The sequence below is a fragment of the Nicotiana sylvestris genome, chromosome 12, assembly GCF_000393655.2.
Source record: "Nicotiana sylvestris chromosome 12, ASM39365v2, whole genome shotgun sequence".
Lineage (NCBI taxonomy): Eukaryota > Viridiplantae > Streptophyta > Magnoliopsida > Solanales > Solanaceae > Nicotiana > Nicotiana sylvestris.
Window position 1 is genome coordinate 109,285,279 of NC_091068.1, and position 27,460 is coordinate 109,312,738.

General features: G+C 40.5%; 1 pseudogene; it reads left to right on the forward strand.

Moving 5' to 3' along the window:
• The first annotated feature begins 15,136 nt into the window (after positions 1 to 15,136).
• LOC104212988 (tropinone reductase 1-like) overlaps positions 15,137 to 27,460 on the forward strand; it is a 57,591-nt pseudogene continuing 45,267 nt past the window's right edge.

The following is a 27,460-nucleotide window of genomic DNA, read 5'->3' on the forward strand; positions in this document are numbered from 1 at the left end:
CATGTACATGATGCATATACACAAAGAATACAACAAATTACACTAAATAAGTATGCGAAAATTTATAATCTCCAAGCCATTTTCAAAAAAGGAAATAGCAATAAATAGTAGGTACGATCACAACAAAAATCCTAGAATCACAAACCTAGGCTCTGATACCAAAACTTGTAGCAACCCCCTAGGAGGATGCCACTTATAAACACTAATGTAATACTTATAAATTTAAACATTCTTTTAATAAAATAAACTAGCAAAAAGAGAAAAAGAAAATATGCCCATGAATAAACTTCAACATACGACATCTCAACTTAGAAAAATCTCATAAAAATCTCTTTAAAATTTCAAGATGCAACTATTAAAAATAATGGCAACATCTATTTAAGTTAAATTAAATCTTTAAAATTTACCAAATACCTAGTAGAAGAATATCTTTTTCATATACCATTCAAGATTCAAACTAAGTATAAAGCTCAACTCTCAATCAAATACACACTAGTTAAATCTACTAAAAGAGTCTTCCAAGTTCAATTCAAGTACCAAATTTAAGAAATTACAAGACTTGGAAATAAACACCCCCAAAATAGTCAAATCATTCACCAAGATTAAGTTACCAAAATAATTGTGTCATGACCCGATAATCATTCAAGAGTGCATATCTAAGTGTATCATGTACAAGTCCCCAAAAGTCTACAAACAAAAAATTACATATACCTATGCAAGTGTGATCTTCATCTAATCTTTCAAAGAGTCTACTTCAAATGATATCCTCAAGCATCTCCCGGCACATCACTTATGATAATAACAAACTATCGCTAAGCATAAAGCTTAGTGGCACATAAACTTAACTAACATTTCATAATAAAAGAAAGGTAAACTATGAAATGAATACAAGGAATAAATTCTAGATATGAGCTTACTAAAATCAACATCAAGTACTTAATGAAGGTACAATCATCTCAAGAGGGCTAAATATCAACTCATAAAATAGTTCAAGCTACCGTTATTCAAAATCTCAAATGCCAAGAATATTTTCAACTATAATCCGAGAAAGTCCATCGATTAGTTGATTCGCCCAACACATGCATCATGCAATTTAAAACATAATCAAGTAACAAGAAGGACAAGAATCCTAGATCAAGTAGGGTCGTCACCCAATTATCAAGAGAATCAAGAGCCATATTGAAAGTGGTTTTCCCATCCATACTCAAAATGGACAAAGTCCATCATTAAGATGGAGTGTGAATCCAAAGTCAAGATGGGCCAAGATCCAAACAAAAGGCATGCCAATGAAAGTGTCAAAGTCACTATCACAAGAGGGATAAAATCTCAACAAGAATGCAATGATGCTCAAGCAATCCGTATATGTGGGCGAGTTAAATTGTCTTACAAAAATACTTCACATGACACCCATATGATTTTTAACATATTCATAACTCAATTACAAAATTATACCCTTAATGACCACTAATAAATCAAAATGCCTCAAGATATTCTTTCTCAAGCAACAAAGTAAGTAAACTAGTAAAGTAGCAACCAAATCAATATGACAATAAATTTTACCTAAATTTCACCAAACCTTAACCACTTACAATATCTCAACAAATTAAATTGAATGAAACACTCAAGTTTATCTTCAAACCTTGGAGCTTTAGTATTTCTAAAGCTCAAACGACATCAAGGGATTTAAGATCTTCTAAGCCCAGAAAAGAGCGATTTTCATAAGGTGTGCTCCTTCGCTTGAACAAATGTCTATTGTAACTTAAACACGTAATCAACACTCACTTAAGGTCTGAAATTTAAAGATGTTTAAACCAAATCATGATAAATATCAAAAAGGGGGACTAAATGGGTCACAACTATTTTACTAAAAGTCTGGCAGCAACTCTGCACTGTATGTTAGCCTTCTTTTGACATAGCAGGCATCAGAACTGATCATTTTGATATTCATAACAATTGTAGATCTATGTCTTACCTTTCTACAGAATTTTGAAGCACTACAATCTGAGTTTTAGAGAAAATGTTACGCTCAAAATACTTACTGCTGCCCAGTTCAAAAATAGGATTAAATCTTTTACTTTCAAAGTTTCAAATTCTCTAACAACAAACTTAATAATTTCACCAAAATATATTGAATAAGAAGCTTACCACAAGTTTGAGAGAGTTTTTCCACAAATCTAAACCTAGGGTTTCAAATAAGCTTAACTTATAGTGATTCTTGAAGATAACATTCCAATATATATTGAAAAGATAATGACTACAACGTTTATGTAAAACTGTGTGATCTTGATGGTAGTGGGAGAATGGAACTTGTGTGGATTGAGAGTTCTCCAATAAGGGGCTAGAACAAATAAGAAGAAACAGAAAATATCTTATGAGAGAGAGAAAGAGATTTTGCTAATATAAAGGGTTATCTCACAAATGGGTAGAAGCTAGATTTTATTTATATCAAATGGGCAAAATAGATTAAAGGGATTCAATAGGATATACTAAGTCTTTTTTTATACCCCCACTTTTTTAATCAAATAAAGTTGAAATATTAAATTTAAGAAAAGTGATAAAAACATTAGCAATAAAAACAAGATCACCTAAATACACATAATTTATTTATAAAATTCAGGGTGCTACAGAAAGTCTGAATAATTTAAATTAAAGTACAAAAACACTAATATATGTCTAAATATATCTGTAATCAACACTGCTTAAATAACAAGAATACGATCTTGTCTAACTGTTACTCTAGTATATGAAGCCTCTAATGAAGTATTGAAATACTGACTGTCTGTAAATTCTGTAAGATTTTAACGTAATGATAATTCTCCGAAAGAACTAGGGCTCACCAAATAGCTGGTACGAGAATCTTAGCGCTCTGAGTCGTCAACTTGTAAATCATTACATGCATCGTGAGATGCAAGCCCCGGGCAAAAGGGACGTCAGTACATTTAAATTGCACTGGTATGTAAAACAACTGAAAGAAAGAAATAATAAAAATGTTGAAATTGAAACTGAGCTGATAACTGATAACTGGAATGATAACTGCTGAAACTGAAACTGAAACTAAAATGATAACTGATAACTGATAACTGAAATAATAACTGAAAACTGATAACTGAAATGGTAACTGATAACTGATAACTGAACAAATGAAGTAAGGATATGAATACTCCCTCTTATGAATGATGAACCACTTGTTTATTTTAATAAACTACGGCCTCGGGCCCAATATATACGTGCACAAGCTACAGCCTCAGGCCCAAGTATACATATAAATAACTATGGTCTCAGGCTCAAAAATACATAAAGCATAAACTATGGCCTCGGGACCAAACATGCATAAAGCATAAACTACGGCCTCTGGCCCAAACATGCATAAAGCATAAATTACGGCCTTATAACCAAATACAGGTGTTCAACATTTAGAGATTTAAATTCAGTAACTGAGAATCATACTATCACGACCCCGGTTCGACCTCTGTGAACCATCGTGACGGCACCTAGTCCCTACGATTAGGTAAGCCTAAAATGCGGAAAATAAACCAATTTGCAGAAGAAAACAGTTTAAAACAGAAGTAGAGTAATAAAACAGTGTTTAAAAGTGCCGTCAGCATACACAATATCTAACTCTCAAAACTAATACATATTCCCAAAATCCGGAAACCCATGAATCACAAGCTACGAATATAATAAAAATGCTCTAACTCCGGAATGTCTACATCAAAGAAAAAAATAGAAGGGCTATTACTACAAGATAGAATGGAAAGGGACTTCTTGGTCTGCGGACGCGACATATATACCTCGAAGTCTCTGGAGCAGTCGCCTCACCTCAAGAGTGATAGGACTGAGTCAAAGTACCTGGATCTGCACATGAAAAACATGCGCAGAAGGGGAATAAGTACACCACAGCGGTACTCAGTAAGTGCCAAGCCTAACCTCGATCAAGTAGTGACGAGGAAGGTCAGGGCCCTACTGAAGTTAAAAAAAATATAAAGTTTGACAGTCTAGAACAGAACAATATAAATATGTATAGCAGTAAAGTAACACAAGATATAAAGGGCAACAACAACTATTACAGAGGCAAGGTAAACACAGAAAGAAATACGGCTCAGCACCAAAATAACAATCGGGGATCTCCCAGGATACCGTCCTGTAGTCCCAAATATACATATCCAATGGATCTCCCGGGGTCCTATCCCGTCGTCCAACTCATAGTGCGCGGGGATCTATCGGAATCTCGTTCCGTAGTCCCAAATGTAATTACCCAGTACTGGGGAAATCTACCGGGTGTAGTCCCGTAGTTCCATATAACTGTGCAGGGAGATCTACCGGAATTCCACATCCGTAGTCCCATAAACAGACAAGGGGGAGCTACCAGAATCCCACATCCATAGTCCCAATGTATACATAACAGCAACAGGAAAATATTCAGAAATGTCAAATTTCATGTTAAGGCAAACAAGTAATTCTAGTCTAGCATGTTGCACAGAATTCAAGTAAGGCAGTTTGAGCAAATAAAGCAATTAAATCACCTAGACATACTTTCCTAATCTAACAACAGGCTTAAATAATAGTGCAAGTAATAAAAGCAGGAAAAGGAATCATACTAGTAATTACTTAATGAAAAATCGGATTTCCAACAATTAGCACAAGTACGCACTCGTCACCTCATGTACAGGGCATCTCAATTACCAAATATACTTAATCCTAAGGGGAAGGTCCCTCACACAAGGTTAGGCAAGCCACTTACTTCGAACCAGCTCAAAATCAACCTGAAACCACGTCTTTGCCACGAGTACTCGACTCCAAATGGCCCAAATCTATTCAATTAAATTGCATAATGTAAATAACACTTCAAGTAACTGATTCTACAATTAAATTCTAAGCCAATACACGAAATTAGGTAAAATGACCAAAACGCCCCTCGGGCCCACATCTCGGAATCGGGTGAAATTTACATTTTCATAAATATCGTACTCTCACGAGTCTATACATAATAACAACACTGAAATCGGAGTTCAATTGACCCCTCAAATTCCCATGTTAAGGTCTCTTAATCTCAAGCCCTAATTACCCATTTTTCCCAAATTTTTCACCACTAATTAGGTCTTTAATCACATATAAATGAGTTATGAAGTCAAAGATGTTACCTCCAACTGATTCCCCTTTAATTTCCTCAAAAATCATCCCCAAAAGCTTCAATCCCGTTCAAAAATGGTGGAAAAATGAAGAAGGGTCGTGGATGAGCTATTTCAATACTGCCCAGATTTATCCCTATGCGATCGCAGAAAAACCTATGCGATCGCATAAGACAACTTACTCAAGCAACGCGATTGCGACCCGCTCTATGCGATTGCATAGAGCAAATTCCATCACCACACCACCACACCAAGTCCTTCTACGCGAACGCAATGACCAACAAACTCACCCTATGCGATCGCACTCCTTCCTCTGCGAACGCAATTCACAGAAATGTCTGGTCTCAACTTACTCTACGCGATCGCAGGTGATCTCATGCGATCGCAATGAACAAATCACTGCTGCAAAAATACCAGAAAACCAGCAATCTCCCAAAGACCAAAAGTGCCCATTTGAGCATCCGAAATACACCCGAGGCTCTCGGGACCTAACCAAACCTAGCATTATATCCCATAACTTCATTCAAACTTGTTCCAACCTTCGGAACGCTCAAAATAACATCAAAACACCAATTTAGCATCGGATTCAAGCGTAAGAACTTCAAAAACTCTAGAAATATGCTTTCGATCAAAAGGTCTATCAAACCTCGTCCGAATGACCTGAATTTTGCACACACGTCACATTCAACACTACGGAGTTACTCCAACTTCTGGAATTCCATTCCGACCCTCGGATCAAAATCTCACTATCGAACCAGAAACTTCAAAATTCGACTTTCGGCATTTCAAGCCTAAATTAGCTACGGATCTCCAAAACACAACCCGAACACGGGTCTAAGCCCGAAATAACCCAACAGAGCTAACGGAACCATCAGAATTCCATTCCGAGGTTGTCTTCACACTGTTCTGACTACGGTTAAATTTCCAACACTTAAGCTCTCATTTAGGGACTAAGTGTCCCAAAACTCTCTGAAACTCAAAACCGAACATCCCAGCAAATCAAAATAGCATAAATAAAAACGGGAGAAGGAGTTAATAGGGGATCGGGGTGTTAATTTTTAAGACGACTGGCCGGGTCATCACATCCTCCTACACTTAAACATTCGTTCATCCTCGAACGAGAATAGAGACATACCTGAAGAAGTGAAAAGATGAGGGTAACAGTTGCGCATATCCTGATTGGTCTCCCAGGTCGCCTCCTCGATCGGCTGACCTCGCCACTGAACCTTTACTGATGCAATGTTCTTTGACCTCAGCTTTCTAACCTACCTATCCAATAATGCCACTAGCTCCTCAACATAAGATAGATCCTTGTCCAACTGGACTGAACTGAAATCCAGCACGTGCGACGGATCACCATGATACCTTTGGAGCATCGAAACATAAAATATTGGATGAACTCCTGCCAAGCTAGGAGGTAAGGCAAGCTCATAAGCAACCTCCCTGACATGCCTCAATATCTCAAAAGAGCCAATAAACCTCGGACTCAACTTCCCCTTCTTCCCAAATCTCATAACTCCCTTCATAGGCGAAACTCGGAGCAGAACCCGCTCTCCAACCATATAGGAAACATCACGAACCTTCCGGTTTGCGTAACTCTTCTGTCTAGACTGGGCTGTACGGAGTCTATCCTGAATCACCTTGACCTTCTCCAAAGCATCCTGAACCAAGTCCATGCCCAATAATCTAGCCTCACCCGGCTCAAACCAACCCACCGGGGATCTACACCGCCTACCATATAAAGCCCCGTACAGTGCCATCTGAATGCTGGACTGATAGTTGTTGTTGTAGGCAAACTGCCTATGGCAATAACTGATCTCAAGACCCTCCAAACTCAATCACACACGCATGGAGCATATCCTCAAGAATCTAAATAGTGCGCTCGGACTGCTCGTCATCTGAGGGTGAAATGTTGTACTCAACTCCACCCGAGTACCCAACTCATGCTGAACGGCTCTCTAGAATCGTGATGTGAACTGAGTACCTCTATTAGAAATGATGGAAATTGGAATACCATGCAGACGAACAATCTCCCGGATATAGATCTCCGCTAAACGCTCCAAAGAAAAAGTAGTACACACAAGAATAAAGTGAACGGACTTGGTCAGCTGATCCACAATCACCAAATAGCATCGAACTTTCTCAAAGTCCATAGGAGCCCAACTACAAAGTCCATGGTGATCCGCTCCTACTTCCACTCCGGAATCTCTATCTGCTGAAGCAACCCACCCGGTCTCTGGTGCTCATACTTCACCTGCTGACAGTTGAGGCACCGAGCTACAAATCTAACTATATCCTTCTTCATCTGCCTCCACCAATAGTGCTGCCTCAAATCCTGATACATCTTCGTGGCACCCAGATGAATGGAATACCGCAAATTGTAGCCCTCCTCCAAAATCAACTCCCGAAGCCCATCAGCATTGGTTACACAAATCCGACCCTACATCCTCAATACACCGTCATCACCAATAGTCACATCTATGGCATCACCGTGCTGAACCTTGTCTTTGAGGACAAGCAAATGAGGGTCATCATACTGACACTCCCTGATACGATCAAATAAGGAATACCGAGAAACCATGCAAGCTAGAACCCGACTAGGCTCCGAAAGATCCAATCTCACAAACTAGCTGGCTAAGGCCTGAACATCCATCGCCATAGGCCTCTCCGATGCTGGTAAATAAGCCAAACTCCCCACAATCTCTACCCGGCGACTCAAAGCATCGTCCACCACATTGGCCTTGCCCGGGTGATACAAAATAGTGATATCATAGTCTTTCAACAACTCTAACCACCTCCTCTGGCGCAAATTTAGATCCTTTTGCTTGAACATGTGCTACAAGCTCTGATGGTCAGTGTAAATCTCACAGGAAACACCATACAAATAATGATGCCAGATCTTTAGGGCGTGAACAATGGCAGCTAACTCAAGGTCGTGGACGAGATAATTCATCTTATGTACCTTTAACTGTCTGAACACGTAGGCAATCACCCTACCATCCTACATCAACACCGCTCTGAGGCCAATCCTCGAGGCATCATAATAGATCGTATTGGACCCCGAACCTTTAGGCAGTATCAAAATTGGGGTTGTAGTCAAAGTTGTCTTGAGCTTTTGAAAGCTCGCCTCACACTCTTCCGGCCACTGGAACAGAGCACCCTTCTGGGTCAGTCTGGTCATAGGGGCTGCAATCGATGAAAACCCCTCAACAAAACGACGGTAGTAACCTGCCAAGTCAAGGAAACTGCGGATCTCTGTAGCTGAGGATGGTCTGGGCCAATTCTGCACGGCCTCTACTTTCTTCGGATCCACCTGAATACCCTCATTCGATACCACATGGCCTAAGAATGCCACGGAATCCAACCAAAACTCACATTTTGAGAACTTAGCATATAACTTCTTCTCTCTCAGAGCCTGAAGCATAGTCCTCAGGTGCTGCTCATGATCTTCCCGACTCCCGGAGTACACCAGAATATCATCAATAAAGACAATGACGAACGAGTCAAGATACGGCCGGAACACACTGTGCATCAAATGCATAAAGGCTGCTGGGGCATTGGTCAGCCCAAATGACATAACAAGGAACTCGTAATGACCATACCGAGTCCTGAAGGAATCTTCAGGATATTTGGCTCCCGAATCTCCAACTGATGGTAACCCGAGTGCAAGTCAATCTTAGAAAACACTCGTGCACCCTGAAGCTGGTCAAACAGGTCTTCAATACGAGGCAAAGGATTACAGTTCTTCACTGTAACCTTGTTCAACTGGCGATAATCAATACACACACGCATAGAACCATCCTTTTTATTCACAAACAAGACAGGAGCACCCCAAGGTGATACACTGGGCCGAATAAAACCCTTATCAAGCAGATCCTATAACTGATCCTTCAACTACTTCAACTCAGGAGGAGTCATATGATACGGAGGAATAGAAATGGGATGAGTGCCCGGCAACAAATCAATGCCAAAACCAATATCTCTATCAGGCGGCATGCCTGAAAGATCAGCTGGAAACACATCGGAAAAATCACGTACTACTGGGACTGAATCAATTGAAGGGGTATCAATACTGACATCTCTCTTATAAGCTAAATACGTGTCACACCCCTTCTCAACCATACGCTGAGCTTTAATAAAAGAAATAACTCTACTGGGAGTGTGATCTAAAGTACCCCTCCACTCAACACGCGGTACACCTGGCATAGCTAGCGTCACGGTTTTGGCGTGACAATCAAGAATATCATAATAGGGCGACAACCAGCCATGCCTAAGATAATATCAAAATCTGCCATGCTGAGCAACAATAAATCGGCTCTGGTCTCAAAACCACTAAGAGCAACCAAACATGACCGATAAATGCAGCCCACAATAAGAGAATCCCCCACAGAAGTAGAAACATAAATGGGGGAAGTCAAAGAATCCCGAGGTACACCCAAATGCAAAGCAAAATAAGAAGACACATAAGAGTAAGTGGATCCTAGATCGAATAGAACCAATGCATCTCTATGACAAACTAGTATAATACTTGTGATGATAGAATCGGAGGAAACATCCTCAGTACGGATAGGAAGGGCATAGTATCTGGCCTAGCCTCCCTCTCTAGGGCGACCTCTTTCTCCTTGACCTCCACCTCTAGCTGGCTGAGCAGGTGTGGTAGCAACTGGAGCTGTAATCATAGCCTGAGAACTCTGCGGGGCACGCTGTGGCTGGGAAGTCTGTGCAGGTGCACCCCTTCCAAGTCTGGGGCAATCCCTCACCATATGGCGTATGTCACCATATGGCGTGTGTCACCATACTCAAAAAAAGTCTAGGAAGATGTGGTAGTTGTGACTGGCTCGGGCCAGGTCTACTGGACTGACCTCTGAAAGCACCTCGCACAGGAGGCGCACTAGAAATTGGAGGTGCATAATAAGGCTCCTAAGGTCTAGGAGGAGCTGGAATACCACTGGCTGCTAGAAGAGCTGAATGAATAGGGCAACTCATATAACCCCTACCATGATGACCTACAGCTGGGGCATGGGCACCAGAATAATGGCCCGACTCTCAAGACCTGTTGGCCTCCCTCTCCTCTCTCTCCCTAGCATGCATACCCTCAATCCTCCTAGAAATTCTCACCACCTACTGATAAGAAATATCCATCTCCAACTCACGAGCCATGCTAGACCTGATGTTAGGAATAAGGCCCTCAGTAAACCGGCGAACCCTCTTGTGAACAGTAGAAACAAAGGTTGGTGTATGTCTAGCCAAACTAGTGTAACGGACAGCATACTCTGAGACAATCATAGCAACCTAGCGCAAATGCTCAAACTCTGCGCCCCATGCGTCCCTGAGGCTTTGAGGAACATACTCTTTCAGGAACAGATCTAAAAACTGAGTCCAAGTCAGTGAAGCAGCCTCATCTGAACTGTCTAACTCATAGGTGCGCCACCACTCATAGGAGGCTCCTCAAAGCTGGAAAGTAGTGAAGGAAACCCCGCTCGATCTTGATGTACCCTTGGTACGGAGAATATGGTAACACTTATTTAGAAATCCCAGAGCATCATCCGATGCTAGACCACTAAATACTTGAGGCTTGTACTTCTTGAACCTATCAAGCCTCAGCTGCTCATCCTCGGAAGCCGCTGCCTTGTCCTCGGGCTAATCTAGGACTGTAGGTTGTACAGGAATAATCTCAGGGACCTGCTCAACATGCACTCGCTGCTCAGGAGTGCAGGCGGCGGGAGTCTGTGCTCCCCCCGGCCTAAGACGTAGCTGCAACAAGGGGAAGCAACCCTGCCTGAGCTAAAGTGGTGTACATGCTCATGAACTATGTCAGAGTCTCCTGAAGTGTTGGAGTAGTAGTAGCAGTAGGCGTATCAGGTGCCTGTGCTCCGGCTGGATCTGCTGGTGGTACCTCGGTGGCAGCTCGCGCAGGTGCTCTAGCTGCACCACGTGCGCTTCCTCGGCCTCTACCCTGGCCCCAACCTCTGACGGCTGCAGTAGGGAGCACGGTTGCCTGATCATCTCGAGTAGTGCAGGTCATCACCATCTGTGTGAGAATAGAAGACAGAAGTTTAGAATTGTGACATCAAATCTCGCACGACAAGGAAATCAAATAAGGTGGAATTTTCCTAACAGTTACATAGCCTCTCATAGATAAGTACAGATGTCTCCATACCGATTAGCGAGACTCTAATAAACCGACTTGTGATTCATGACTCCTATGAACCTAGAGCTCTGATACCAACTTTTCACGACCCCGGTTCACCCTCCGTGAACCATCGTGATGGCACCTAGTTCCTACGACTAGGTAAGCCTAAAATGCATAAAATAAACCAATTTGCGGAAGAAAACAGTTTAAAACAGAAGTAGAGTAATAAAACACTGTTTAAAAGTGTCGCTCGGCATACACAACTTTTAACTCTAAAAACTAATACATATTCCAGAAACCTATGAATCACAAGCTACGAATATAATAAAAATGCTCTAACTCCGGAATGTCTACATCAACAGAAAAAAATAGAAGGGCTATTACTACAAGATAGAATGGAAAGGGACTCCTTGGTCTGCGGACGCAGCAGATATACCTCGAAGTCTCTGGAGCAGTCGCCTCGCCTCAAGAGTGATAGGACTGAGTCAAAGTACCTGGATCTGCACATGAAAAACATGCGCAGAAGGGGAATGAGTACACCACAGCGATACTCAGTAAGTGCCAAGACTAACCTCGATCAGGTAGTGACGAGGAAGGTCAGGGCCCTACTGAGGTTAAAAAAAATATAAAGTTTGACATTATAGAACAGAACAGTATAAATAAGTATAGCAGTAAAGTAACACAAGATATAAAGGGCAACAACAACTATTACAGAGGCAAGGTAAACACAGAAAGAAATACGGCTCAGCACCAAAATAACAATCGGGGATTTCCCAGGATACCGTCCTGTAGTCCCAAATATACATATCCAATGGATCTCCCGGGGTCCCGTCCCGTAGTCCAACTCATAATGCGCGGGGATCTACCAGAATCTCGTTCCGTAGTTCCAAATGTAAATACCCAGTACTAGAGGAATCTACTGGGTGTAGTCCCGTAGTTCCATATAACTGTGCAGGGTAATCTACCGGAATCCCACATACGTATTCCCAAATGTAAATAGACAAGGGGGAGCTACCGGAATTCCACATCCGTAGTCCCAATGTAAATACACAGCAGCAACAGGAAAATATTCAGAAATGTCAAATTTCATGTTAAGGCAAACAAGTAATTCTAGCCTAGCATGCTGCACAGAATTCAGGTAAGGTAGTTTGAGCAAAGAAAGAAATTAAATCACCTAAACATGCTTTCCTAAGCTAACAACAGGCTTAATCGTGCAAGTAATAAAAACAGGAAAAGGAATCATACTAGTAATTACTTAATGAAAAACCAAATTTCCAACAATTAGCACAAGTACGCACTCGTCACCTCATGTACAGGGCATCCCAATTACCAAATATACCAAATCCTAAGGGGAAGGTCTCCCACACAAGGTTAGGCAAGCCACTTACCTCGAACCAGCCCAAAATCAATCTGAAACTACGTCTTTGCCACGAGTACTCGACTCCAAATGGACCAAATCTATTCAATTCAATTGCATAATATAAATAACACTTCAAGTAACTGATTCTATAATTAAATTCTAAGCTATTAAGCGAAATTAGGTAAAATAACAAAAATGCCCCTCGCGCCACATCTCGAAATCAGTTAAAATTTACATTTTCAGAAACATCGTACTCTCACGAGTCTATACATAACATGAACACTAAAATCGGAGTTCAATTGTCCCCTCAAATACCCATGTTAATGTCTCTTAATCTCAAGCCCTAATTACCCATTTTTTCCAAATTTTTCACCACTAATTAGGTCTTTAATCACATATAAACGAGTTATGAAGTCAAAGATGTTAACCCCAAGTGATTCCCCTTTGGTTTCCTCAAATATCACCCCAAAAGCTTCAATCCCGTTCAAAAATGGTGGAAAAATGAAGAAGGGTCGCGGATGGGCTATTTAAATACTGCCCAGATTTAACCCTATGCGATCGCAGAAATACCTATGCGATCGCATAAGACAACTTCCTCAAGCAACGCAATCGCGACCTGCTCTATGCGATCGTATAGAGCAAATTCCATCACCCTACTGCCATACCAAGTCCTTCTACGCAAATGTAAGGGTCTTTATGCGAACGCAATGACCAACAAACTCACCCTATGCGATCGCACTCCTTCCTCTGCGATTGCAATTCACAAAAATGCCTGGTCTCAACTTACTCTATGCGATCGCAGGTGATCTCACGCGATCGTAATGAACAAATCACTGCAGCAAAAATACCAGAAAACCAGCAATCTCCCAAAGACCAAAAGTGCTCGTTTAAGCATTCGAAATACACCCGAGGCCCCCGGGACCTCAACCAAAACTACCAACATATCCCATAACTTCATTCAAACTTATTCCAACTTTCGGAAAGCTTAAAACAATATCAAAACACCAATTTAGCATCGGATTCAAGCCTAAGAACTTCAAAAACTCTAGAAATACGCTTTCAATCAAAAGGTCTATCAAACCTCGTCTGAATGACCTGAAATTTTGCACACATGTCACATTCAACACTACGGAGCTACTTCAACTTCCGTAATTCCATTCCGATCCTCGGATCAAAATATCACTATCGAACCGGAAACTTCAAAATTCGACTTTCGGCATTTCAAACCTAAATTAGCTACGGACCTCCAAAACACAACCCGAACATGACCCAAAGCCCGAAATCACCCAACAGAGCTAACAGAACCTTCACACTGTTCCGACTACAGTCAAATTTCCAATACTTAAGCTCTTATTTAGGGACTAAGTGTCCCAAAACTCTTTGAAACTCAAAACCGAACATCCCGGCAAATAAAAATAGCATAAATAAACACAGGGAAAAAAGTTAATAGGGGATCGGGGCGTTAATTCTTAAGACGATCTGCCGGGTCGTCACACATACTGCAATATGTGATACTAAAATACTGAATCATATTGAGTTACATGATACTGGAATACTGATTAGGACTAGACTAAGATATGTATTCTTGAACTGAAATTTCAATTGTCTATGACATGGTGAGTAATCTAGATGGAGACTCATGGGCATCAAACCCAAATCTGTATTGATTATGCACTAAGCTCACAACTTCAAAATGAAAGTCATGAACGAGTTATGAATCTAGAGAATAGAAGTTCTGCAACTATTCAAAGAACTATGCTTAATTATATTTTTGAGGCAATTGAGTAACGTCGTAAAAAATGTAGTTTAGGAGAATCATTAACATTCCCAAACATAGAGAGTTAGCCTCACATGCCTCAACTTCCTGCTCTTGAGCGTAATACAATGTTAGCCAACCCTTTTAATTTTAATCTATAACAATACAAGTCAAAGGGATTCCAATACTCATGTTCTGCTCACTTAGGCATTTTATCAAATACCTTATGGGCGTAAAGCCTCATAGTCCTCTTTAATGGTGTTTCTACACCCAACAACTCATTCTCTTGCTCCTAGATAAATTCTAAAATCTTGAATTGCTACAATCAGTATCATTCTTCCTCACCCATAAGATATACAACACCCTTAATCAATAATCAACAACCCAAACCTACAACCGTTCATATTTTTCTATCAAACCCATCAACTCATATCTCATGAACTTAGAGTCTATAATCATTAATCCAATGCTATAATCAATTAGAGGGTGAAGATACTATATTTTGACGTTCAATCCTCTTGAATTCGAGTTGTAGGGTTTATTTTCTCAATAATGATGTCTCGATTGAATATCTAATGATTTGAAGGGTTTACCCATGTTAATAAGGTGTTGGGAAATTGAAATTTACTTAGAATCTTTCATTAGAACTTACCATAGATGATGGAGGGACCTTGGGGGAGATTAGGTTCTTGAGAGCTTCCCTTTCTAGAGCAAGTTTTTGTATTTTGGGATGTGGAGGACCAAGTAGGGCTTATAAAATGGCTTTCCGGGTGCGCCCTCATGCAGCTGAATGCCCAACCGCACAGCAGGGCGGTGGCACTGCCACAAGTGTGCGGCCACGCACGGGACCATCCGGCCGCTCACCTGGGCGCGTATACTGCATATTGTACAGTAAAACGCACATAATATTTTTCACAGAGATCCGTTCGGGCTTCACAATAAATCATTGAAAAGGTATTTCAAAGGTCTACAATTTTTGTGTTTTGCGTTTTGCCAAATTCCTTACAAATATTCACGAAATCCTGCTGGAAACAGACCTTTCGTAAACTTAGTTGATTTTATCGAATCTTATGCATCTCACTGTCCGTCTTGATTCTAAAACAACTATTTTCACTCATACTCATCCCGGTAGAATTTCACATATTTAAAATATCACGTTAATACTTATTTAACATGTCCACACCTAATCCGGATTTACAAAGTATTACAAAAGAAAAAATATATATGGTGGTTGGACAAGTGGAGGCCATGTTAAATAATACTGTCTTGAGAAAAACGTGGTGACATTATAATTGAAGGAGCTAGTACATTATAATTGCTACTATTCAAAACGTGGTGACGAGGACAAAAATTTATTAAAGGAGCTAGTACATTATAATTGCTACTACTCAAAACGTGGTGACGAGGACAAACATTTTTCAAAGGAGCTAGTACATTGTAATTACTACTACTCAAAATGTGGTGAGGGCAAATATTTTTAAAGGAGCTACTACATTATAATTACTACTGCTCAAAATGTGGAGGACAACCAGTTTTCAAAGGAGCTAGAGCATTATAATTACCAGTACTATTAAAAACGTGGTGATGAGGACAAATATTTTTCAAAGGAGTTAGGTATGGTAGTCAGTCATTTTCTTATATTGGTAGTATATGGCCTTTTACTTTCGTCTGTCTTCATTATATTAAACTAACATAGACTCCATAATGGTTTCACGACGGATAGGTATAGTAAGGCTTTCTGGAGTTGTAGTACATTATAATTACTACTACACCTACTACTATATTATTTATAGCAATCTGGAGACTTAAATTCTCACTTTGAGCATTTCAAGAAAAATACCAATTAAGAAACTAAAAATGGAAGATTCAAATGCTAACTAGAATGATAACAATAATGGAGAAGAAGAAGAAGGAAGATGGAGTCTCAAAGGCAAAACAGCCCTCGTTACTGGTGGCTCTAAAGGCATAGGGTGAGTTTGAAATTTTCTCCTTGACTCCTCCATTTAATTATAGAGGTAGTTAGTGGCGGCCGAATCAGGATTTTTACTAAGGGAATTCAAAAACATAATAAAGTAAATATATGAGAATCCAAAGAAATTTATTAACATCTACAGTATTTTAATATATATATATATATATATATATATATATATATTGAAAATAATTATAACGTTATATATACAGTGTAACTTTTCCTAACTCTGCTCTGACTAATACCTATGACAAGTTTATACATGTAGAATTCCGAGTAAGTAATGTGATCGATCAGAATGAGTATAATGTTATTAATTACAATCATATATTTTAAATTTTTCTTTTTATGTATTAACTGTTGGAGTCAAAAGAAACGATTGTTAGGACCGAAAAAATCAGGTGTCATACGGAAGCTAGCAAAGCAAATCTTGAACGACGATAAATCATACAACAAAGAGAAATCTACCAAAAGAGACACAAACATTTAACGTTGTTCGGTCAATTGACCTACGTCCGCGACGGAGATGAGCAATCCACTACATAAAAGAGAGTACAAAATATCGAGAGAACAACCTCACGAAGAGTTAAACACAAGTGACACACTAACACTTGTCCCGTGAAGTTCTCCCCCCAAACACGACTCTTCATATGGCTACATTGTAGACGCTACTGAATGAGAAGGACGGATCTTCAATTTATAGAACTCCAAACATTTTCCTACAAGAAAAGAGACTAGACAAATATGGAAGAATTATATTTTCCTTTTAGGAAAAGAAAAACCCAATTATGGTAAATATGTTGTTCATTCCTTCATCAGATAGGAAAACCAATTATGGTAAGAAAATCTGGACAAACACCTAACAACAATGAGGCCAATTGAACCTGCAAAACCTGCTCTAGTTCACGTTATATATAAATTTATCTCTATAGCTGAAATCCTAAGAAATACAAGTGGTACTATTAGTTTTGCACTCATTATCATAAATCAGTAAGGGGTCGTTTGGTATGAGGTATAAGAAGGCATTAAGGGTGATATAAAATTTTAATACCATCTTAATATTATGTTTGGTTAGCAAACCAGGTATAAGTTATTCCGGTGTTAATTTTAATACTGGGATAACTTATACCTTATAGAAGGTGGGGTAATTAGCACCGGTATAACTTATACCTTCTTTTTAGAAATTATGCAATTGTCATTCTTAATACAACATACCAAACAATGAATAAACAACAATCCCAACATAACTAATCACAGCATAACTTATCCCAATATAAACTTATACCGGTATAAAGCGTATTCCAACCAAACGACCTCTAAGTGTAGTGATACTCTACTCTAACTCATCAAATGCACGATCTTTTTAAAAGATGACTTCCGTCGTACTAAATACAACATTATAGACGTTATAATTTCCATGGAAATATATAGGCAGAACTCACCTCTCCAGCAAGCTAAGATGTGACAAATCTATAAGCTATGAACAATATATGTATACCGAGGCAAATGCAAAATATAGAATAAGGGAGTTCAGAATGAATGTGATCTTATTATATGTATATATTTTTACTCTATTCTGTCTTCTACTTTTGTATTATTGGCATTTTAGGTATGCAATAGTGGAAGAATTGGCAGGTCTTGGAGCAAAAGTATATACATGTTCACGTAATGAAAAGGAATTGCAGGAATGCCTTGAGATTTGGAGAAACAAGGGATTTAAAGTAGAAGGTTCTGTGTGTGACCTATTGTTGCGCACTGAACGTGAGAATTTTATGCACGCTATTGGAGATGTTTTTAATGGAAAGCTCAATATTTTGGTTAGACTTTAATTCCACCTATTTTTATTTTTACACATTGACGGTGTATAAATTTTTTGCATTAGCATATCATTTAATGACAAATTACACGCAGACGCGGCCCGATCGAGGATTTGAAAGTAGCAGGTACTAGTACTACTATCAAATAAAAATGAGTAAATGCTTGAGTCAGAATTAAACACAGTCAGTGCACTAATTTAAGTCAAATTGTGCTCCCCTAAATCGACAATTGTAGCTGCCTAAAATTTGAATTTTAGATTCTCAATCAAAATATGTACTAGTTATTTAAAAATATATTATACATATACATCTTTTTTTTAAGTCATCAAGGGCCAATGACATCCCATCCAAAGGTAGGTCTGCCTCTAATTACAAGTAATAGAGCCCGTATGAATTGGCTTAAAAAAAGTGGCTTCTAAGCACAAGGGCTTAAAAGCAGCTTTTAAGTGCTGGAGCTTGTTTTATAAATAAGCAGTTATCTGTTTGGATAAAAGTGCTGAAACTTAAAAAAAGTTGTTGAAGTATTTGGTAAACAAGTGCTGGTAAGCATTTTTTTTATTAAAAAGACAAAAATATCCTTAAAGTTGTTAATATTATAAAGGAGCTGATTACTATAATATATTTAATTATAAATTAATGCAAATAAAAAATAATTTATATTTTAATTTAATTTCAATTTATGAGATTACTTTAGATAATTTTTATAAAGTAGAAGAAAGATACTATATAGTCAAGTATAATTGGTAGAAAGTAACGCAAGTGGATCAGAAAATGATACTTGAGAAAAGTGCAGAAAATGAAAGATGAAGTAGATAGGAAGATGAAAGAAGAGGAACGGGTCTTCAGATGTGAAGAAAATAGGAGAAGAAAATGTTTTGGGGTTTCTTTGACTGAGGGTAAATTTGATATTATGAAAACTTATAATGGACAAAAGAGTAATTTTATTGGTCAAACCAAATGGCTTTTAAGCCAAAATTGGAAAAGTTGGGATCAACCAACTTATTGCTTTTGGCTTTTTTTAAGCACATTTTAACTTTTTTTTAAGCAGCAGCTTTTAAGCCCATCCAAACACCCTCATAGTCTATAGTAAGTGTGATTTGTAACAAAGTACTTGTTTACCTCGAAAATATGAGTAACAATTAAATTTGATTTATGGTTTTAAAGATATGTGATTTAGTTCAATACTAATTAATAACCAAGAATACTAATGTATAAATGATAGAAATAAGTAAAATCAAACCAGTGTGCAAGACAGTCTCGACCTCGAGCTAAGGTGGCCTCGAGGTTGGTTAAGAACAGTAAAGCAAGAACAATTAAGTAAAGAGACGATTCTGATGAAACATGAGCCAAAAAGTAAGAGAGTATATTCTTTGTCAATGATTGATCATGGTTACAAATGATTGGAGCCCCTTTATATAATGGGGGAACCCTAAATAAGATACATTTCTATTTACAGTAAGGAATCCTGTTGGGATAGTTGTCTACCACCTAGTACGGATTCGTACAAATTTATTCCGGAATTTACGCCATGATCTTGGGGACGTGCAGGAATCTTGCTCATTATGTTACAAACTTATAACGGTATCATCTCGGGGTTGATCACACTAGTCCCTGACGTTCCTCGAGCACTTAAATCTTTGAGCCTCATGTTCTGCCTTCAGACTCGAACTCGGTCCATAGTGAGTCTATTCTTCGACGCGAGTCTTCTGTTCCTCGTGGTGGGTCTTTGGGCTCGCAAAATCGGGGCCACATGATTTTACCGTAGACAGATAGTCCCCGCATTTTTAGAGTAAAATGATAAGAAATGATTTGAACTTCCACTTTTCGAAGTCCCTAATAATGACGTCATTCTCATGACATAGGCGCTCGAAGTGACCGAAACGTCCCATCAATTCGCTTCCCCAAAACATTAAATGTTTCTCCAGTGATGATTGGCCACTAGCGTCGTCAAACCGTCGCCGCTTACCTATAAATATGTGGCTTCTTTTTGGAATTAAGAACTTTACTTCTTCCTTGCTCTCTCTTTGATCCCTTCTTCTCTTCATCTTTTTCTTTCATCACTTGCTTCCACCGTCCTTTTAGTACCGGAAAACGCCAAGCTCCACCACATTCCGCAACTCTTAACTTGAAATCATGGCAAAAACCTCTAAAACAGTTCCTTAAAAAGAAAAGGCTTCTTCCTCTTCCTCCCGTCCGGCCGGTGAGAAAGTGCGGCCATTCACGAGATCGCTCCCCTCGCCTGCGTCATAAAGAAAGATTTCGACGTAGAAAACCCCCTGTAGTTCTCGGTCGATATGAGCATGCTTCGAGGTATATCTGTTCGATAACAGAGAAACACCTGTTGTGAGACAGGATTGTGGCTGGGGGGATGAGGTCGTGTTACGGATCCCAACCCCCGAGGAGAATGTCACCACCCACACGGAGGGGTTCCTAAGTGTTTATACTTACCCCTTCATACTCGGTCTTCTTGACCCGGTTGTGATTGACTTCTGCAAAAGATATCAAGTCAACCTCGGCCAGATTCACCCCTCCTTTTAGCGCATGGTGATCATGCTCCATTATTTTTCTAGCAAGGTCAGGGGACTGGAATTTACCCTCAATCACCTTATCCGATTGTATCGGCCTTAGCTTTTCTGAGGACTGATCAAACTCCAACACCGATCGAGCAAAGCTTTCTTTTCTAGCAATGATGAGGCCAAAGACCGAGGCTGGATGAGCCAGTTTATCCGAATGAGGACTTCGGACATCATCCCCTAGGACAAAATGTCGTTCCTGGAGAAATGGAATTCCGAGCGTAAGTGAAGTCTTTCCCTCAGTGTCTTCTTACATTTTGTTTCTGCATTGTGTAATGTTTTTATCCCTTTTGTAGCCAAAGCATGGATCCCCCATGAGATCCCTGACCTCGAGGACTAGGTCCGAAAGTTAGTCGCGACCTCCTCGTATGACGAGCGCAAATGGCGTGACTTATCGAGGGGCAAATGGGAAGCTAAAAATCATGGTGAGTCTTTCTTTGTAAGCCTTTTGACGTTTCCCTCCTTTACCGAAGTCATTGGTTTCCTCATACTCGATTCTTGATTTATGTAGGCCTCGGAGATTTTTCCGAGATGAGGTCAGCCCCTCTTGGGGAAGAGACCAAGTCCCCGGTTCCCAAATCGGGGAAAGATAACAAGAGGAAAAGGGCTTCGAAGCCTAAAGACCCTCAAGACAAGAAAGCCCAGTTTGAAGGCTAAGGAAGAAACTCATCCACGTGGACGTAGATTCGGCCTACCAGTGTCTGGATGATGAAGAAGATGAGGGCAAAGAATTAGCATAAGTGACCCGGACTAGGAAACCGGTTGAGGTATCCAAGCCCTCCGAGTCGGAGACCTTGCCTCATAGTGAGGAAACTCCGAAGAAAGACTCCGGTAAAGCCCCCAAGTCCCCTGAGATCGAGGTTATTCCTTGCCTTCAACAAGTACACCGGGAGGGCAAGTGCTGAAAATATCGACGCTAATCAGAGTGCCCTGAGTGAGGATCTCGGGGCCATGACAATAGTTCACTCCCCTTCTCTACCATCTTATTCCAAGGAGTAAATAAAGGACACTCAAGCTCTACGAACGCCTGACCCGAGTAAGGTCCTCAAAGAAGATCCCTTTCAGGAGTGTTTCACCAGGGTCGAGGATGTCGCCGACCTTAATGACGCATCTACCCTCTTTAAAGAGGCTCATCGTCTCTTCTCTCGGGTAAGCACTTACTTTTAACGTTGTAGAATTTCTGGTTTTCTTCTCTTGTCATGATTGATACCCTTTTGTTTTTTGTGTAAGCCATTACCAAGTTTAGGGCTAAGCTGAGCGAATGTGAGGCCGAGCTCAAGAAGTCTTCGGATGAAGAGAATTCCCTGAGGCTCCTCTATAGCCAAAAAGAGGAGGAGCTCAAGGACCTCCAGGCAGATTTGGCCAAAGCTCATAAAAACGAGGCCGAGCTAGACAAGCAGGTAACTGTGACTTTGAAAGAGTATGGTCTACTTGACCTTACTGTGGAGGCTAAAAATTCAATGTCTCAACTGCAGCAAAAGTTAGAGATGATCGGGTAGCTTCAGGGCGAGGTCGATCAGGTTAAAGTCGACTACAACCGATGGAAGGAAAATATGGATCGACTTGCTGCTGATAAAGAGGCTGCTCAAGCCCAATAAGCCTCGGTTAAGATCTAGCTTCGAGGTGCTAAAGTGAAAAATCTGGCCCAGGCAAAGAAAATCGAAGAACTAGAGGCAAAACTCGTTGAAGTCGGGGCTGAGGTTGCTGAGGCCAAGGCCGAAGTTGAGAAGACGAAGGCCACGGCTGATAAAACCAATGTTGTATACTTAAAGGATGTCGAGGTTGTTCAAGCGGAGCTAAGGGAGGACTTCGACCGGGAGAAACGGTCAATGATTTGGCCAAGTGTCAATCCCGGAGGGAGACCCTCGAAGAGATCTACGCTCGAGGTTTTGACCTCACCAATAAGATACACAAGCAAAGCACTTGAGGTTGATGCCAAGTTCCTCGTTTCTTCCGATGATGAAAATTTTGTTAGTGGCTCTAAGGGCGAGGGAGATGAGGATGGAGTCCCTGAGGAGGAGTTTTCCGAGTGTGCGGCTCCCAAAGTAGATTAGGCTCTTAGGGTTTTGTTTTTGTTTCTTTATCTTTGTGTAAGGCCTCTCGTGGGTGTTGTAAATACCATTTATAAATATAAAGAATTCCCTTTCCTTCATCTCCAATTTGTATTGAATTCTGCTTTATCTTCATTTTGTGGAAATATTTGATGTATAACTTCAATGATCAAGTGAACACTAGCTCGGATTCTGAATAGAATAAACCCTTAGGTTTTTTTATGATCAATGGGCTATCTTTGAACTTATAATAGAATACCTCTTAAGGTTTTCGTTAGCTTTACCTTGGGCCGTTGGTAGAGGGCCGACTATGTCCATTCCCTTTTTCATGAAAGGCCACGGGGACAGGACTGAGTGGAGTTGCTCTCCGGGCTGGTGAATCATCGGTGCAAACCATTGGCACTTATCACATTTTTTAACAAATTCCTTACTGTCTTTTTCCATGTTGTCCCAGTAATACCCTACTCTAATAATTTTGCAAATCAAAGACTCGGCACTAGAGTGATTCCCACAAATATCTTCGTGGATCTCCCGTAGGACATAATCAGTGTCCTTCAGCCCTAAACATACCGCCAATGGTCCATCGAACGTTCTCCTATACAATTTTCCATCTTCATCTAATGTGAACCTAGCAGCCTTGGTTCGTAGGGCCCTTGACTCTTTATGATCCGATGGGAGTTTTCCATTTTTTAAATACTCGATATACTTATTCCTCCAATCCCAAGTCAAACTTGTAGAATTTATCTCGGCATGACCTTCTTTAACCACAGACCTTGATAATTGGATGACAGTCCCTGAGACGATATCATCTTGTTTAACCGATGATCCCAGATTAATAAGTGCATTGGCCTCACTATTTTGTTCCCAAGGCACATGATCTGGAGTCCACTCCTTGAAGCGGTGGAGGGTTACCTGTAGCTTATCCAAGTACCATTGCATCATATCCTCTCGAACTTCAAAACTTTTGCTTACTTGGTTTACTACCAATAGTGAATCGCACTTGGCTTCAATGACTTCTGCCCCCAAACTTTTAGCTAACTCGAGACCTGCAATCATGGCCTCATACTCGGCCTCATTAGTAGTCAACCTAGCAGCTTTGATAGATTGTCTAATAGTACTATCTGTTGGTGTCTTCAAAATGATGTCAAGCCCGGACCCTTTCACATTCGAGGCATCGTCCATGAAAAGGGTCCATACCCCCAACGATGTACCCAATTTTAGCAAAAGTTCCTTCTCCACTTTGGGTATGAGGCTTGGCGTAAATCGGCCACGAAGTCAACTAGGATTTGAGACTTGATGGTCGTTCGGGGTTGATACTCGATATCATACTTGCCAAGTTTGATGGCCCATTTGGCCAACCGGCCCGACAGTTCGGGTTTATGCAAAACATTTCAAAGGGGATAAGTAGTTAACACACATATTGGGTGACACTGAAAATATGGCTTTAGCTTTCTAGATGCGCTTATTAATGCAAGTGCTAATTTTTTAAAGTGAGGGTATCTAGTTTCAGCATCTCCTAGAGTTCAACTTACATAATAAATAGGGAATTGCGTACCTTGCTATTCTCGAACTAGTACTCCACTTACCGCTATCTCGTACACTGCCAAATATAAGTAAAGATTTTCATCTACCTTCGGGGTGTGAAGCAAAGGTGGGCTCGATAAGTATCGCTTCAATTCCTCTAAGGCCTGCTGGCATTCCGGGGTCCATGCGAAATCCTTTTTCTTTTTTAGCAAGGAAAAGAACCTGTGACTTCGATCTGATGACCTCGAAATGAATCGACCCAAGGTGGTTATTCGTGATGTTAGCCTTTGCACGACTTGTACACTATCCACGATTGTGATATCTTCGATGGCCTTGATCTTATCGGGGTTGATCTCGATTCCCCGATTAGATACCATGAAGCCGAGGAACTTGCCCGAGCTGACTCCGAAGGAACATTTCTCTAGGTTAAGCTTCATGTTGTACTTCCTCAAGATTTTGAATGTTTCCTGCAAATGAGTTAAATGGTCCTCTACGCGCAGGGACTTAACTAACATATCATCAATATAAACTTCCATTGATTTACCTATCTGTTCCTCGAACATTCTGTTAACTAAGCGTTGGTATATAGATCTGACATTTTTTAGCACGAAGGGCATTACATTATAACAGTATGTTCCAAACTTAGTGATAAAAAATGTCTTCTACTGATCCTCCGGGTTCATCTGAATTTGATTGTACCCGGAGTAGACGTCGAGAAAGGTTATAATCTCGTGGTCGGTCATGTCATCGATCATGCGATCGATGTTAGGCAATTGAAAAGAGTCTTTATGGCATGCCTTATTTAAATCCTTATAATCTATGCACATTCTAAGCTTGTTTCCTTTTTTAGGAACTACAACTAAGTTGGCTAACCACTCGGGGTATTTTACATCCCGAATATACCCTATTTTAAAAAGTTTGGTTACCTCATCCTTTATGAATGCATGTTTCACCTCGGACTGGGGACTCTTTTTTTGGTTTACCGGTTTGAACCTGGGGTCGAGGCTTAGCCGGTGTGCTTTTATTTCTAGTGGGATCCCTGTCATGTCTAAATGGGACCAAGCGAAACAATCCATATTATTGATAAGAAATTGAATGAGTGTTTTCCTGAGTTTGGGGGTTACCCCGTTCCTAGGTATACCTTTTTCTCGGGCATGTACTCGATCGGTATGACCTATTCCAGTTCCTCGACCGTTGACTTGGTTGCATCTGTCTCTTCGGGAATAATGAAAGTTTGAGGAGTAAGGAAATCCTCTTCTTCTTCTTCTTCGATTGCTTATCCCTCTGGTTCGGTCGAGGCTGGGGTCTGTGATTGCTATTTGGTCGTCTGCTTATCTTTGGTGCTCGATTTTGCTGAGGTAGAAGGCGCTGGTACTGGTATCACCTCATTGGCTGCAAATATTTCCTTTGTAGTGTGTTGTTCTCCGTAAATAGTTTTCACACCATCCACTGTTGGGAGCTTCATCATCTGATGGAGGGCCAAAGGTACTGCCCTCATGTTGTGTATCCATGGCCTCCCGAGAAGTGTATTATACCTCATGTCACCTTCGATGACATGGAGTTTTGTATCTTGGATGGTCCCGGCCACGTTCACCGGTAGGATTATCTCCCACTTTGTTGTTTTGCTTGCCATGTTGAAGCCATTTAGGACTCGGGATGTAGGTACAATTTGGTCCTGAAGGCCGAGCTGCTCTACGACCCTCGATCTGATTATGTTTGCTGAGCTACCTGGATCCACTAGAACACGTTTAACTTGAAATTTATTTAACAAAATAGAAATTACCAGGGCATCATTATGCAGCTGAGATATGCCTTCCGCTTCCTTGTCATTGAATGATAGGACACCCTTGGGTACATAGCTTCGAGTTCGTTTTTCTCTAGTGATCAACACCTTGGTACATTTGAATATAGGCCCTTGTGGAACATAGACACCGTCAGCGATCATATGAATTACGTGTTGCGGTTCCTCCTGCTCATTTTTTCTGTTTGCATCTCTTTCCCTGAAGTGGCTCTTAGCTCGATCACTGAGAAATTATCGAAGATGTCCCTCGTTGAACAACCGAGCTACCTCCTCCCTCAGCTGCCTGCAATATTCGATTCTATGGCCATGTGTGCAATGATACTTACACGTCAAGTTTGGATTCCTTTGAGAAGGATCGGTTTGTATAGGCCTGGGCCACCTAGTGTCTTTGATTCTTCCAATATATTATACGATCCCCGATGTATCCACACTGAAATTATACTCCGACAATCGAGGTGCTTCCACGGGGTCGGTATGTTTATCGAAACCATTCTTACTGATGAGTCCCCGAGATCTTTGACCTCGATCATTTCTCCGATCGTTCTGAGGAGCGTTACGCCCCGAACCGTTGTTTCTCCGATCGATATATGGATGATACCGTTCCTTGTTTGATCTTGATTCCCTGTCTGTATCCCTCGGGGCTTAGTTGCCAACCTATTAGGATAAACTGAACCTAAGGGGGTTTCCAACTGGTCGTCATGGACCCTGATTTTCGATTAGTAATGATTATGTACGTTTGACCATATCACAGCTGGTACTCGATCAGATTCTGCTTTAATTATCATGACGCGATCAAACTCCGCTTGTTCAAACCCTGCATAAAAGCATGTACTGCCCAGTCATCCGAGACCGGTGGTAATTCTATTCGCTCCATTTGAAACTGGGATATGCACTCCTTTAACATCTCATCGTTCCTCTGTCTTATCTTAAAACGTTTGATTTCCTTATTGCCACCTTTATAGCCCCGGCATGTGCTTTCACGAAGACATCTACTAACATAGTAAATGAATCGATAGAGTTCGGGGGCAAGTTGTGATACCAAATCATGGCTCCTTTCGATAAAGTTTCCCCAAATATTTTCAACAATACTGATTTGATCTCATCATCATTCAAGTCGTTTCCTTATACCCACAAGTGTATGAGGTAATATGTTCGTTAGGGTGGGTTATCCCGTTGTATTTAGGTATATCGGGAATGCAAAACTTTTTAGGAATGGGCTTCGGAGCCGCACTCGGAGGGAATGGTTTTTGTATGAACATTTTGGCATACAAACCTTTCAAGACCGGGGGTGCCCCCAGTATTTGATCAACACGTAAGTTATAACTCTCAACTTATTGTCATTAT